Source organism: Rhodnius prolixus, unplaced genomic scaffold, assembly GCF_049639745.1.
Source record: "Rhodnius prolixus isolate KJV_2025 unplaced genomic scaffold, Rpr scaffold_5, whole genome shotgun sequence".
NCBI classification, from domain to species: domain Eukaryota; kingdom Metazoa; phylum Arthropoda; class Insecta; order Hemiptera; family Reduviidae; genus Rhodnius; species Rhodnius prolixus.
The window spans coordinates 30,522,622-30,538,643 of record NW_027411624.1 but is presented as its reverse complement, the minus strand read 5'-3'; the positions used below and the strand labels follow the sequence as shown (position 1 = coordinate 30,538,643).

At 35.5% G+C, this 16,022-nt stretch overlaps 1 protein-coding gene across 6 annotated transcripts in view; it reads right to left on the bottom strand.

The window, feature by feature from the left end:
• LOC141458565 (uncharacterized) overlaps window positions 1-16,022 on the bottom strand; it is a 714,168-nt gene that overhangs the window by 56,241 nt on the left and 641,905 nt on the right. The gene's annotated exons all lie outside the window — the stretch shown is intronic.

The window sequence follows — 16,022 nt, the reverse complement described above, 5'->3', positions numbered from 1 at the left end:
AGCACGAGAATATAGTAATTTGAAGGAAGTCTTTTCAGCTAGTTTATGTGTAAGTCCAAAATGAGTCTTCTAAAATTGCTTGCATCAACTTAGGAGCAAGTGTTAGCGGTAACTTTTTGCGTTGAACAAGATAAAATGCAAGGAAATAAGAAGGAAAAAGATTCAAATTTTCACCTAGGTAATTTGTTAAGTAAATTTTGAGGCCATTCGTATATTTAAGCTGTGTAAAACTATGGCAATAATTGAATCAAAAGTCAAATAAATAGAAATATATAAAATAAATAAAAGGAATGTTAGGTGAAAAACATTAGAATTGAGTTAGCGACAAGATTCTGGGGATAAGATGGAGGCACGCGCTGGATACAGTGTACCGAACGTGATGGTAATATTGAGGAATACATAATATACATATATATTTGAGTATGTAGGTGTGAGTGAATGTGCATGTGTATGAGAAGGAAGGTTTATTTCAATGAATACATCAGGATGTTGCTACATTTGTTATTGTCTCAAAACTTGGGTATATTGTAAATAAAGAGTCTGCGCTGATTGGCTACAGCATGTTTCTTTTTCTTTACGCAATAATCTCGAACTTGATTATTCTTTTAGGTACTGACATGCACTCAAAGACATAAAGATTTCCATGTGCAAATCTTCTCTAAGTAAAAAAACAAAAATAATAATAATAAAAGTTGGTTAGAGTTTTAGTATTTCGAAAGTGAAAATTGAGTTGTTTAGAAACAAAATGCGGCAGTAAATTACGAGGGTCGTTTGAAAAGTCCGTGCAAAGTCAGAGAGATAGCACCACTGGCGCGTGTCGAGGTTATGTTTAGTTAGTAGCATCTCTTGGAAGAACACACACCAAGTTTCAGCCAGATCGGTCTATTTCTTCGTGTTTGGCATTCGTTTGAATCTAGGAAGTCGAGTGATTTTCAAAAAAATGGACGAAAAAGAATTTCGTGTGTTGATTAAACACTACTTTATGAAAGGCAAAACGCCTCAGGAGACTAAAGCGAAGCTTGATAAACATTATGGTGACTCTGCACCTTCGATTAGAACAGTTTATGAGTGGTTTCAAAATTTTCGGAGTGGCCATAAGGGCACAAGTGACGCTGAACGTTCTGGACGCCCTGTTGAGGTTACTACTCCAGAAATCATTGATAAAATCCATGATATGGTGATGGATGGCAGAAGAGTGAAGGTGCGTGAGATTGCTAGTGCTGTGGGCATCTCGAATGAACGGGTACATAATATTTTGCATCAACATTTGGACATGACAAAGCTATCCGCAAGATGGGTGCCGCGATTGCTCACGCTTGACCAAAAACGAAATCGTGCGAAGTGTTGCAAGGACGGTTTGCAGCTGTTCCAGAAGAATCCGCAGGACTTTAAGCGTCGTTTCGTCACTGTGGATGAAACATGGATACATCACTACACTCCTGAGACCAAAGAACAATCTAAACAATGGGTTACCAAGGGGGAATCTGCGCCAAAAAAGGCGAAGACCGTTCCTTCGGCCGGAAAGATTATGGCGACTATCTTTTGGGATTCGCAAGGAATAATCCTCATCGACTATCTGGAAAAGGGTAAAACTATTACAGGTGCATATTATTCATCGTTATTGGACCGTTTGAAAACCGAGCTGCAAGAAAAACGCCCACGATTGGCCCACAAAAAAGTCCTTTTCCATCACGACAACGCACCAGCTCACACCTCAGCAGTTGTGGTCGCAAAATTAATGGAAATAGGGTTCCAACTCGTTTCACATCCGCCCTATTCTCCAGACTTGGCTCCCTCGGACTACTATTTGTTCCCCAATATGAAGAAATGGCTGTCGGGAAAAAGATTTTATTCAAACGAGGAGGTGATTGCAGAAACGAATGGCTATTTTTCAGACTTGGACAAATCCTATTATTCGGAAGGGATCAACAAACTAGAGCAGCGGTGGACAAAGTGTATAAGCCTAAAAGGAGACTATGTTGAAAAATAAAAAAGGTTTACCCCCAAAAATTAAGTAGTTTTTATTTTTGCACGGACTTTTGAAACGACCCTCGTAGGCCGCGGAACTCTTTATATAACCCATTACAGGTGAAAATATATGAGTGAATTGATGTTCGCAGTTATCAAACAAAACTTTCCTGTATCCTAAACAAATATTTGTACATTACAAGGTTAAAACTCATTATAAATGTGGTTATAATGAGTTTTACGCTTAATAATATGTGTATTGCTTTATAATTTTGACTTGAACTTTGGTCGATAGCAAAGAGCGAGTTACAGAGATAATTATCGATACTAACTTTTATTCCCATTCTGCTCCAATCAGTCAGGACAGCATCAATACCAACCGAAACAAGAGATTTATTAGAGACCATTTTTATAATATCAAAATTAAAGTAATGCGATGTATGAAGCTGCGAGTGTTTTGATAACTAGTTCTTCATAATTTGGTCCAAATTGTGACGTAGTTATATGAGCCATAAATAATAATTAAATTTTTGCATGCTACTTCTAACATTTAAATAATATATTGTAATTTAAACTACAGCTAAGAAGATCCTGAAGTTAGTTAAGGTTCCTGAACTTTTTACTAGCACGTTTTAATCAGGAAAAATCTCCACAAAATGGAATAATTTAATCTGGATCATCTGTGTTGACTTTGTACAGGAAGAGAATGATGATCCTTTCTCATTGTTTTGCTAACGCAAGCTAATTTTGCTTTCAGCGGCTAGAAGAGTTGTTTACGAGGATACTGCGAGACCCACATAGGATACACGTAAAAAAGAGAGCATTCCCCTACTAGACGAGTGATAGGTAACTTTTTTTTAGGAGCTGGCCAAAAACTAAAAAGGAAAACATTTTGAGGGGCCATAATAATTTTTTTATTTAAACAAATACAGTAAGTGAGTAAACCATTTTTATAATATTAAAATTAAACTAATGCGATGTATTGTATAAAGCTCAGAGTGTTTTTGATAATAGTTCGCCATAATTTGGTCCAAATTGGGGACGTAGTTATTCTTAAGAGTGAACAGAGATGTTCTATTTCTGACACAGCTTTTTCTAAGTTCCATTATTTGAAAAAGCTGCTCATAAATATATGAAGTGTAATTGTAATTTTTAGTTATTATTATGAAATATATGAAAGGCCGGATTGTATTTTCACTGGGCCTTAGTTTACCTTGCAAGCAGAATTCCATCCAGATAAAATTATAATATATAATAATGTTTCTTATAACTTAAAGATGGAGGTCGTCTAATTGTAAAAAGGAATTCAAGTATTGTTTAACAAAAGGATTATGAAGCCTTTGACAAGGAAAAATGATAAACTTCTCTTTAGAGAATGTTGCTAGAGGAAAAGCTCAGACATCCAGGAAAATACATGGAAAATGGCTTTCAACAGGATAAAGAAAGAAATCTCTTTTTCTCTCGTCTATCTTCATCTCTTGCACCCACAAAACACGGCGCACGTCAATGTGTGTATTTGTATGATGAGTAGTAGTGTCTGAGAGAGGCTTGACTTTTGGTAAATAGATAAAAGTATTGGATTCCAAAAGAGGTGTTTCAAAAGTAATATCTTTAACACCAACTCTCTAAAGTATTAAAAAGGGGATTAAAGAGGGCATGCCTAAAATAAACACCTATTTGAATCCATTAATACAAAATTAGTACTTAATTAGAGTAATTGGAATTTAAACTATTTCCAACATCAGAATTTACAGTGAAATTAGAGCTTCATGAAATCTCACGGAGGTTGGCCACAAAGGCTGTGCCATCGCCACCAATAGGTCTACGAAGTGTGGCTATTAAATAATGAGACTGATGCTGCTACAGAAGAACTAACGACTGACAGTTGTGCAGCGTAAAGCCTTCTCTTTCGATTGCAGCGTCTCACTTGTTTGTAGAGAATTCTGTCTGACTGGAACCGTCGTTTGTGTTGTAAAAGCTGTTAGTTTCGTTTTGCCTAAAACATGATACTATAAATGTACTAGAGCAACGAATTGTCGTGAAATTTCACAAGAAACTGGGTAAAACCGCTACTGAAACTTATCTTTTATTAAAAGAAGTTTATGGTGATGAATGTTTATTACGTGCGCGAGATTTTGAGTGGTTCAAGCGTTTCCAAGATGGCCGAGAAGACGTCGGAGATGATAACCGCCCAGGGTCGCCCTTTCACGTCCAAAACGGATGAAAATATCGATTATAATTTAATTAATTAAATTAAATAATGATTAAAAAACGACCCGATTTTTGGAAGAATAAGTCATGGGTTCTCCATCAAGACAACGCGCCGGCTCACACTGCATTGTCTGTCAAGACGTTTCTAGCCAAGTACAACATCACTGTTTTAGGCCTCATCCGCCTTATTCGCCTGACCTGGCCCCAATGAGACTTATCTGTTCCCCAAAGTGAAATCTGCATTAAAAGGAACACGATTTCAGTCCGTTGCAGCTGTGAAAGAAAAAGCGGCATGCGTCATGCAGGAGCTCACAGAAAAAGGCTTCCAGCACTGTTTCGAACAATGGTAAATTCGCATGGAGCGTTGTAGTGATAGGGGAGGGGTGTATATTGAAGGTGATAATAACTAAATATATTTAAATTTAAAATAAAATGTTTTACAGCAATAGTCTCGTTATTTAATAGCCACACCACGTATTGTTGTACTCGTTAGTCTGGGTACGCACCTCTTCAAAGCTTTCTTTTTTAGCCACTTTCTTGGCACTACGTGGTATGGCTGCATCCTCTTCTTCCTGACAAAAAAAACTGTATAAACTATCCTGTTGTCTTGCCCATGCAATGCATGTATTTAGTCAGTTTGCTGTGGCCTATCTTATGGACTCGTTGTCCCTTCAGCCTTGTTGAATTAGTCAAATTTGGGGTGTACCTAATGATAAATTACTCGCCTGCTAACTGTCCTAAGATGTCCACTTCTCTGAGAATGGTGCTCAATAAAATGGGTACTTTAAAAATCAACTCTGAATGCTCTCACCAACATAAAGAGAGAGTATGGATGTCAGGGCAAAAAGTAAACACTGTTATCTCATTAATTCAAATTGATTTTAATTAATTAATTAGTATAATTTTGCGTGAGTTAAATATTTTAAACTAAAATAATCTCATAATTAAGGAGATATAAGGTAAAGTTGGCTGATTTAAGTACAGCGGTTAAAGCTTAACGCAACATCAGGAAGCAAGCAGGAGAGGAAGGACCTTTTAACGGCCCTACACCTGATAAGTAGATTAGGGTTTTAGAATTAACGTACCTCTATCTCTACACTTTCTATAATAAAGGCGAGCCGCTACGGCACAAGTCTATATGATAAACTTTCTACTGATGAATATACCTTTCTATGAAAGTTACTAACAATAACTTTTTTATAGCACAATTAATAAAACATAAAAAAGAATATTCTAACAATTAAGTTAGGATTATTCATGACGCAAATTTTTTCTTTTATGTTTTCATTTATGTACAATAGATCATGTAAAATTTATAATTCATTGTCATTCGTTGTCAATATTTGGTAGTTTTTTGTTTTAATTAAAGGCCTTTCTTTACAGAACAAAATTCCGTAAGAACAGCTCAAAAGTTATCAAATATTATAAAAACACAATGGATGAATTTTGCAGCAAATTGTACTTGGGTAACTAACTTAACCATTTCTTAGAGCTCTCTAACTTAACCAGTTCTCAATAAGCTCCTGCATGACGTGTGCTGCTTTTTCTTTCACAGTTTCAACGGACTGAAATCGTGTTCCTTTTATTGCATATTTGATTTTAGGTAACATGGGGACAGGTCAGGCGAATAAGGTGGATGAGGTCTAAAACTGGGATGTTGTACTTCGCTAGAAACGTCTTGACAATGCTGTGTGAGCCGGCGCGTTGTCTTGTTGGAGAACCCGTGACTTGTTCTTCCACAAATCGGGTCGTTTTTTCCTTACTCTTTCACGGAGTTGAGCAAGCACCTCACGGTAGTAATGTTGATTAATTATAATCGATATTTTCATCCGTTTTGGACGTGGAAGGGCGACCCTGGCGGTCATCATCTCCGACGTCTTCTCGGCCAACTTGGAGAAAAGCTAGAAGCACTCAAAAACTTGCGCACGTGATAAACGATAATCGCCATAAACTTCTTTTAATAAAAGATAAGTTTCAGTAGAGGTTTTACCAAGTTTCATGTGAAATTTCACGACAATTCGTTGCTCTACTACATGTGTAGTATCATGTTTTCGGCAAAACGAAACTAACAGCTCTTACACAAACGACGGTTTAGACAGATTTCTCTACAAACACATGAGACGCTGCAATCGAAAGAGAAGGCTTTACGCTGCACAGCTGTTGGTCGTTAGCATGCATAGTTCTTCTGCAGCAGCATCAGTCTCGTTATTTAATAGCCACACTTCGTATACGAGTAGGGCAATAAGGATATAGGTGGCAAAACTTTGAACATTCTTACATACTGCTGCTGGCCATTTGTCCAGAGTCTAATTTTGCTTTCTATGTACGCCTATAGAACCTACAGGTGAAACCACTATCACAGCTGTAAACCTAGGTGACGAAACAATTCCTCCCTAGTTCTCTAAGGAAGCCGTCGATTTGACAGAGCTATGAGTACCTCTGGCGAGTATAAAGTACCTCTGAAGAGCCCAGAGTACCTCCTGGTAAAGTACGAGTATATACCCCCTGGCCAAGATACATACCTGGCAACTACTCCAGGCTTATCAGGAAGCCTAAGATACAGCGCGGAATCGATAGTTAAGGATAACTATTTCTAATAATGCCCAAATGTTCTAAGAATGGTTCTAATATTAAAGTAAGTTCTAGTAACGATTCTATGGAAGTAGATCGGATAATTCTCAATAACTTATAGGCCCACCACAAATTCTCCTTATATTCCAAAGATGGTTCTCCAAATTAAGGTAAGTTTAATTGTTCTAGAAAGAGTATATAAACTCCTCCAATCCTTGTCAATCAATAGCACTCTTGGGAAATCTCAGAGAACAGAAAACCAACAGATTCGGATAACAAATCTGGTACTAGCCATCCCTCTCCTAATGCTCCATGTACATCATAAACAAAATGAGAGCTTAATTTCAAAAGTTATTACGTAATAAAAAGTTAATAAAAAAAAGGAGAAGCAGTAAAAAAATAAAAAATAATAAAAAAAAGCAGAGTCTGTAGAAAATTGAGAGAAAATTAAATATTAAAAACAAAGTTGAACTTTTTAAAAAAGTCAAAAGAAAAACCAGCGTTTGTAACATCTTTAGTGTAATGTCGGAAAGAATAAAAACAAAATATACGTTATAATAATTTTATAAAAACTGGAAAAATAACTATACTTTTACAGCGATAAAAGCGCTTTTAAATATATTTAAATATAATGTAGACATATATTTCTGATGTGGAAACTTTTATTATAATGTGAGCAGTTCTAGGGGAAATAAAACATAGATTGAACGTTAGAGGCATGCTTGCCCGGTTTACTTACCCACAATCTTGTAAAGATAAGATTATTTAATTATTTAGCAGTAAAGTGAAATATATTTGTTTTAACTCAAACGATTACTATACAGGACTATCCTCAAACCAATGTGGACTTACGGACTAGAGCTGTGGGGTTCAGCCAAACCTACAGAACATACGGACTGTACACGACATTTCAATCAAAAGTACTTCGACAGATAGCTGACGCTCCTTTCTACGTGACTAACCTTACTCTACACAACGACCTCAACATCCCCTTCATACACCAATTAGCCAAGACTAAATACCAAAAATTTCGTACTGCTCTCTCTCTACTTGCTCAAATCCTCTAGTACAGTCTCTCGCCTCCTCTGTCATTCCTGACAATCTTCCTCGCCGACTGAATCGCCAGTGGCCCCGCGACTTCCTCGCAGTCTGAAGCCCTAAAATTAATATCCTGTAGAAAGTGCTGCCGCTGGGCAGTTTCTTTCCTCCTGCCTTACACGCCTCTATACTTCTATCTCCCTATTTACTTATTGTATAGTGAATTATACAGATTGTTAATAACAAAATAAATTAAAAAAAAAATATATATATTTGTTTTATTTTTCGAACTGTATATTTTTTATGAGTTGTGATTTGTTATTTTGAGATTGTGTCGGTTCAACAGCAATAACACCGAGCACACCTTAATAAAAATACGAAATCAATTTGAAAGGTAGCCAGCTGAAATGAATAAATAACAAATATTTTTTATTGAAGAGGCCTTCAATGCCTGTGGAATAAATAATAATGGAAATACACAAATTCAATTAAATTAGATTCAATAATACAAATTTTTATCAAACATTTTCTAGAGGCAACTAACGCAGAATTCTCGTGTTGGAAGGACGTTTAAGTAATGATTTGTATCGCACAGTTTTTTTTTTTTTTTTTTTTTTTTTTGCAAGAAGTGCCCTTATTTAACGAAATCGTGTCCCTCTAGCTTGCACAGTTCAGATGTGTAGTCAGCAGAACTGGTAACAGCTCATTTTGCTGGAAGCATTGATTTTAGATTTAGCTGGAGACCATTGAAAGTAACCGAGTTTAATACAACTGAAAGAAATTTAAAGATTTAATATGACAGCCTCAAAAAAATCATAGAATGTAAGATTGTAAAATGAACACATTGTGTAAATACTCGTATCATTGAGTATTTTTGTGTAACAGTTAAACTAAGAGTGGTTGCACGCAACTACACTACCAACCATTAAGAGTGCTGTGTTATTGTGTAGATGTGGATATATGTCAAAGATTGTGTGTTGTTACGTGGTAATATACGGTGTGTCATGAACTCTAAAGGAAATGGCTAGTCCAATACTTGCTGGGGTCTTGATAGAAGGATAATTTCTTTTTGGAAACCATCTGAAGAAGTGACGTTGTTACTTGGCTTACAAACTTAACTGAAATAAACAATTCTTTTTTTTGGGACTCATGTAGTTTTCTAACGGAACCAATTACGAACCACAATCACCACAATTTTGAATAATTATACTCAATTTTTCTCACAACTTAAAGCAAACTTTGTTTAGTTTCTCTGAGGTAAACCTGCTGCTAGAGGATTTCTCAAAATAGAGCTGCAGCTGTGGAGATTATTTTTGAACAGAATTTCTTAAATAAATAAACAACTTAGAAATATTAATTTAACTTTCCCACTTTTTCAATTGCTTCGCCCCTACTTCTTGCCCTATCTAAACAGTGGAATTGAATAAGTTAATTAACGATTCACATCAGATATAATAAATAATATTCAAAACAATAAATGTTCAATAAAGAAATGAACATTTTAGGGATAAGTACGAGGTGTGGCTATTAAATAACGAGACTGATGCTGCTACAGAAGAACTATGCATACGCCAAATCCTAACGACCGACAGCTGTGCAGCGTAAAGCCTTCTCTTTCGATTGCAACGTCTCACGTGTTTTTAGAGAAATCTGTCTGACCGGTCGTTTGTGTAAGAGGTGTTAGTTTCGTTTTGCCGAAAACATGATACTACACATGTAGTAGAGCAACGAATTGTCGTGAAATTTCACATCAAAACTTGATAAAACCGCTACTGAAACTTATCTGTTATTAAAAGAAGTTTATGGCGATGAATGTTTATCACGCGACTTTTTGAGTGGTTCAAGCGTTTCCAAGATGGCCGAGAAGACGTAGGAGGTGCTGACCGCCTGGGTCGCCTTTCCACGTCCAATACGGGTGAAAATATCGATTATAATTAATCAACATTAATACCAATACCGTGTGGTGCTTGCTCAACTCCGTGAAAGAGTAAGGAAAAAACGACCCGATTTGTGGAAGAACAAGTCACGGGGTTCTCCATCAAGACAACGCGCCGGCTCACACTGCATTGTCTGTCAAGTCGTTTCTAGTCAAGTACAACAACCCAGTTTTAGGCCTCATCCGCCTGACCTGGCCCCAATGTGACTTTTATCTGTTCCCCAAATCTGCATTAAAATGGACACAATTTCAGTCTGTTGAAGCTGTGAAAGAAAAAGCGGTACGCGTCATGCAGGAGCTCACAGAAAAAGACTTCCAGTACGGTTTCGAACAATGGTAAATTCGCATGGAGCGTTGTAGGGTTTAGGGGAGGGGTGTATATTGAAGGTGATAATAACTAAATATGTATAAATTTAAAATAAAATGTTTTATAGCAATAGTCTCGTTATTTAAGAGTCACACCTCGTATTACTTAAAAAAAATGATCAGCCAGATACTAGTGCAATTGATTCCTACGATATTTTGTTTTCTTTTATTTGGGCAAGAATTCCGCAAATACATGCTTTCTGAAAGTTATGTAGCTCACCATAAATAATTAAAGATTAGATAAATTAACATCTTGTCATGAAATCACAGTCTATGGTTAATTAATGTTCAAGTAATTCTATATTTTAAGGCAAGTATTAGGTAAGAACGTGAGAGGATTGAGTTTAAATAGGCATTATTTAATTAAACTAATTAATAGGATCTGTTTAATTAATTTATTTAATAGCAAATCTTCAATATATTGAATAATTTCAGATCAAGTAAAGAAAATTAATATTTTGTTTCCAGTATAATGCATGAGATGATTTAGTGTTTAAAATTGAAGAGGCTGTGGTGAGATTAGAATGACATGCCTACTTTGGGTTCTGTTTAGACCAATAGAAGGCTTGGGCCATTTAAGCTGGGATACCCATAATTAACAATTCACTACGGTCGCAATCCCCTAATAGGATCCCAATCATGTTTACCAGTAATAATGGAGGTATCTAAACGGAATATCAAATGTCCGTTTCGCTTCTATCAGCAAAACTTAATTATTTTAGAGCTTAGACGTTTTGTTATTCGGTAACATGAAGGTGAGAACCAAAAGTACAACGTATTCATTATTGTTTATTTTTTGGTCAATTTAATGATAAAAATTCTTCTCCCTAATAAGAAAACGATATTCTTATAGTTTTGTTGAGGCTGCAATATTCTAATATATTTGTTCTTAAAGTGCATCTCTGGAATTCTATGAATGCAGAAAAGATTATTCACAAAATAGTTTATGAATTCGTTTAAAATTTTATCGAAAAAGTTTATTTTTATTGAATCTTAATTAACTAACTTGGCCACATATACAGGGTGACCAGAGTTATATGCTCCACCCACTTTTTTTTTAAACGGCGGGAAATTTCGAAAAAATAAAAAACACGTATTTAATCATTTTTAGTCTAGTTTATTTTCAGTGTTTGACCCATTTTTTTAAACCCTTGTATCTCGAGATACAGCATCCAACTTTTGTTTTTCAAATGGAACGTTATATTTTTTTTTTTGCATATTTTTATAGTATTTGAGCTCCTAAAAAAAACAAAAAAAGATTTTTTTTGAAATCGGTTAGGTTTTTCAAAAGTAGCAGCACTTATAGTGGCGAAGTCAAGATCTAGACAGGCTAGTTATTCGACGTTTCAGATAATCGGCTGAAGCCATGGGATTAAGGTTACTGTACACTTAATTTTTTTAAATATACCCACAAAAAATAGTCCATTGGGGTTAAGTCCAGAGATCGTGGTGGCCATTGGATGGGACAATGAGTCCCTAAGCACTTTTCATGGAAATTTCTGTCCAGGTAACCTCGAACCACTCTCGCATTTAGTGCCGGGCAACCATCTTGTTGAAAATACATATCTAGCCGACGTTGTAGAATAACATCTTCAAGCAGAACTGGCAAAATGTCTCTTAAAAAAAAGTTGAATAACTTGCACCAGTTAAGTTCTCTCTGTAGAAGTATGGGCCGATTAGGTGATTTCCTAAAACTCCACACCAAACGTTTTGTAGAAAAAAACAACCTGAACGTCGAATAACTCTAGCCCGCCTAAATCTTGACTTCGCCACCATAAGTGCTGCTACAAACAGAGCGTGGGAATTCAGAGTTTTGGCTTGTCTATCCGTTGATTGTGCAGATTCTTTGAAAAAATAGCGCAATCTTGACAATAAACTGAATTTTTTTTTTCATATTTTAAATTACCATAACTTTTGAAAAACCTAACCAATTTCAAAATTTTTTTTTTTGTTTTTCTTAGGAGCTCAAATACTATAAAAATTTGAAAAAAAAATATAACGTTCCATTTGAAAAACAAAAGTTGGATGCTGTATCTCGAGATACAGGGGTTTAAAAAAATAGGCCAATCACTGAAAATAAACTAGACTAAAAATGATTAAATACGTGTTTTTTATTTTTTCGAAATTTCCCGCCGTTAAAAAAAAAGTGGGTGGAGCATATAACTCTAATCACCCTGTATTTGAATTTAAGGCAAACTTGGTAAGACTGCTTTCGAATTATCGGCATCCAGGATTTGGTCAAAGTCTATAAAATAGAAGTTTTTCACTAAAGTTGTTTAGAATTTATTGAAAGTGATTGTTAATGATTTTATTTATACTTTCTAAACTAGGTTCTTTTTTAATTAATTTGTTAAGTTACACCAGCGCTAGATACGCTATAAGTAACAATGACAATAACTGGCACCACTACAAACTCCACTAATTGAGGGGAGAAGTTACACAGTGATAACCACTCCCTAAGTCGTCTCTAGGATTAGCTACTCTCCTCAGAAGAGAGAAAATCGCGAGGCCACAGGCTGATTTTAATCGTCTGGGAGGGATGATCTGGATGGTGATTGAAATGATAAATGGCGGACAAGAGGATTGGATTAAGTTCTGATGAAAACTTTTGCAGCGAGTTCGTGCAACCTGGACCTACAAATGGAATTTCCAAGTCTGTGTGGATAGTTAGATTTGAAAGGTAAAATGGAGCTGTTTAACAATAGTGCGGAGAATTTTAGACTGAAGAGATTAAATTCGTTGAAGATTGGAGCGTTTCGTTGAACCCCACAGTTCAATACCGTACGTCCAGGCGGGTTTTAGTATAGAATTGTAAATCAGTCGTTTGTTATTAAGTGAAAGTTTTGAACGTTGGTCTAGTAGTCTTTTAAGCAGTCGATAACGTCTGTTAACTTCAGTTCGTTTAAGTCGTGTGTGAGGGGTAAACTAGACTTGAATTTAAGATTTAAGATTGGGTTAAATCATTACGTAAATTAGATTTTTTTTGTCTGTTATAATTTATAAAGAGCTTTTAAAAATGTGTAGGCAAGGAACACATTAGGCTGATGAATCTGTTGTATAGTACAATCTGTAAGAGATTATAACAAGTGAGAGAAACTAAATTGCAACGTGAAACCAAATTTGTTATGCATCAATAACAAAGAAAATTTAGGAACTTTTGACGGTTCAACCGGTTAGGAGGATTTTCAAGAATGGTAGTAAAGGATACGAAAACGATTAGGGCAATGAGAGAGTGCAGTATTTCTGGTATTTTTCTATAGCTAGCTGCTTTACTGAAGGAATGTTCTTGATCGGTATGTAGAGTGTGCCACTCTGAACGAGGGAGACCAACTATTTGACGTAGTATCTTAGTTTGGAATGTCTGTCTTATTGTCCATATATTAGAATCTTGGCACTAAGAGTTTGAGAAAGGCACAGCAGCGTAACAGTTTTGGTATTGCGGAAGGTTATAAGTTTGGTATTGCGCTTACAATTCTATTTATTAACATGGTCTTGAAATATAAAAGTACCAACTTTTATGGAGAATTATAATTGAAAAATCGATTTCATTCAATCCACAATCTTGCTCTACGATCATCAAGAAGATCTTTGACCTTCAGGTCAATTTTTGTTTTATTGGTTTCTAGAAAAACAAATCATAGAAGTAAGGGAAAAAGGGAATAAACAAAGAGTGTGCCAAAAACAGAAAACTGCTCCTCATTAAAAGTTTTTTTTTCATTTCAATGTAATTTCTTTTAAAATTAACTAAAACAGTAACCACATTCCTAAATATTTAACTTTAAACCCAACTAGCTAGTAAAAAGTGAAAAGGCAACAGACTGGGCCTAAAAAACGTACATAGCCTGAACCTAAAAACTTTAAATGAAAGCTGGAATGCAGAACTAGTATGAAGGTAAAGTAGCAAAAGCCAGAGGTACTAAAGGGCAGAAAAAAAAAATCCTTGAGGAGATGTCAGTCCACCCTTGGCTAATTGAGGTCACTGTAATCGACTAGTTTAGTCATTCAACTAATGAGATAGTTACGTGTCCAGGTGACCCAAAACACCAAACACATAACGACATCCAATGATACTACAGTAGGGTCATGTCCTCTGCTTTATCTTAGAATTGGTATTCTCTTAGAATAAGTCCCCAAAGCTTGAGCTCTAATTGTTCTTGAGTTCTTTATTAAAAACCCTCCATCGGGCGCAATATGTTTGTAAACACAGTAGGGCGCAACTAATCTGTGATATTAATGACCCAATAGCTGTTAATTTCATCAAAAATGTTTTGAAACGGATGAAAAATTTCATTTTAAGTTTTTCTTTTTTAAAAAAAAACTCGTAAAGTGGAGCTGAACATTAATGTGAATAGAGAAATCAGTCAACCCTAAATTTGGAGGTGCACATTTATGAATGAATGTGTGAGATGGTTTATTAGCATTATCCAAGAATTTTTTTACGGTATTGATGCCCGCTATGTTCAGAAGAGCGAAAGAATGACCATGAACCATCTCCGAACGTTTCTGTCGACGTTGTGACCAAAAGCAATAAAATATTATGGCTCCCTCGTCTAACACTAGATGTAGGTTTTTTTATCCGACAATTTGGTTACTTTATCTGTACATACGCAATCAAAAATCATCCGCATCTTGATCTTCTTAAAAAAAAAAAAAGCTTGTTTAGTGTCCGAATCCCCTTCTCTTTCTTCTATTCAATATTATTCAACAAAAGACACTCGTTGCAAAAATAGTCAATAAGTAGAAAACTGTCTTTTAAATGATAATATGGTACTTTGTAACAGTTTTTGGTAAGAAAACTTGAAAAATTTCAATACCCAAAGAATAAGACCGTCGGGCGCAACTAATCTGGACAGATTACGTGGACGCTAAGTAACACCACACAACTAAACGAGTAAAACACAGACAGGCCGTTTGGTTAGAAGAAGGGTAAAAGAGGAAGCTACTAAGGGCCATGGCTCCAGTCTAAGAAATACATGAGTTGCTATCAATAAGAAAATGCCCTCTTCATCTCACAGATTAAATGCGCCCCCGATGGAGGGTTAATAAAATTTTTTTAGTATTTAGCACGGCTTACAATTTGGGTATTTGTGAAATGTCTTTATATTCACAATTTTAAAGTTATTTTTGTCCTTTTTAGGTACCTTTTTTTGTTAATGTCGTTAAACATTTCAGTACATTTCATTGTTTTATTTTTTTTATTAAGTAAAAGAATGAGGTGATAGCGAAATACTGGCGTGCATGAGAAGCTTTAATTACCGGCCAGTCATCGTCATATGTAAATTCGAACTTATTGCATATTCTATTTAGCTTTTCTAATTAAGAATAAATGGACAGAAATAGGACAATATAGTTCAGGGCTTTCTAGATTAATCTAAATTTTTTATTACTTTGGATCAATAATAATTATTTTCATTAAAAAAAAAAAAAACTATTCCTCAGTATCAATATTCCCTGCTTAACATCTGTACTGTCCGTATGTTTGTAGGTTTGGCTGAACCCCACAGCTCTAGTCTGTATGTCCACATAGGTTTGAGACTAGTGTTTTATATTAAGCGTTTGAGTTCTATGGGCAATTTAGAACGTCGTCCAAGTAGTCCTGTAAAGCAGTTCCGCACGTTTCATCATTGCTTGTCTTTTAAGTCTAGTGTGTGGGTTCCACGTGAGTCTTTTGTCTATGTAGAGCCCAAGGATTCTCTTAGATAAAAATTCTTATTTGATTTTATCAAAAAAAGTAGTAAGTAATCGCCTATTTTTTCAGGCTCTGGTTTAACGTCCAACTACCATTTACTAGGTGTCGTGGACGGAGGCGACTAACAAACGTACTTTACTATTTCTCATTTAACGATAAAATCCAAGGCCTAGACCTGGGTATTTTATTTATGTATGATCAAAATACATAAATTGCACAAATAATATTCATTGAATCATATAG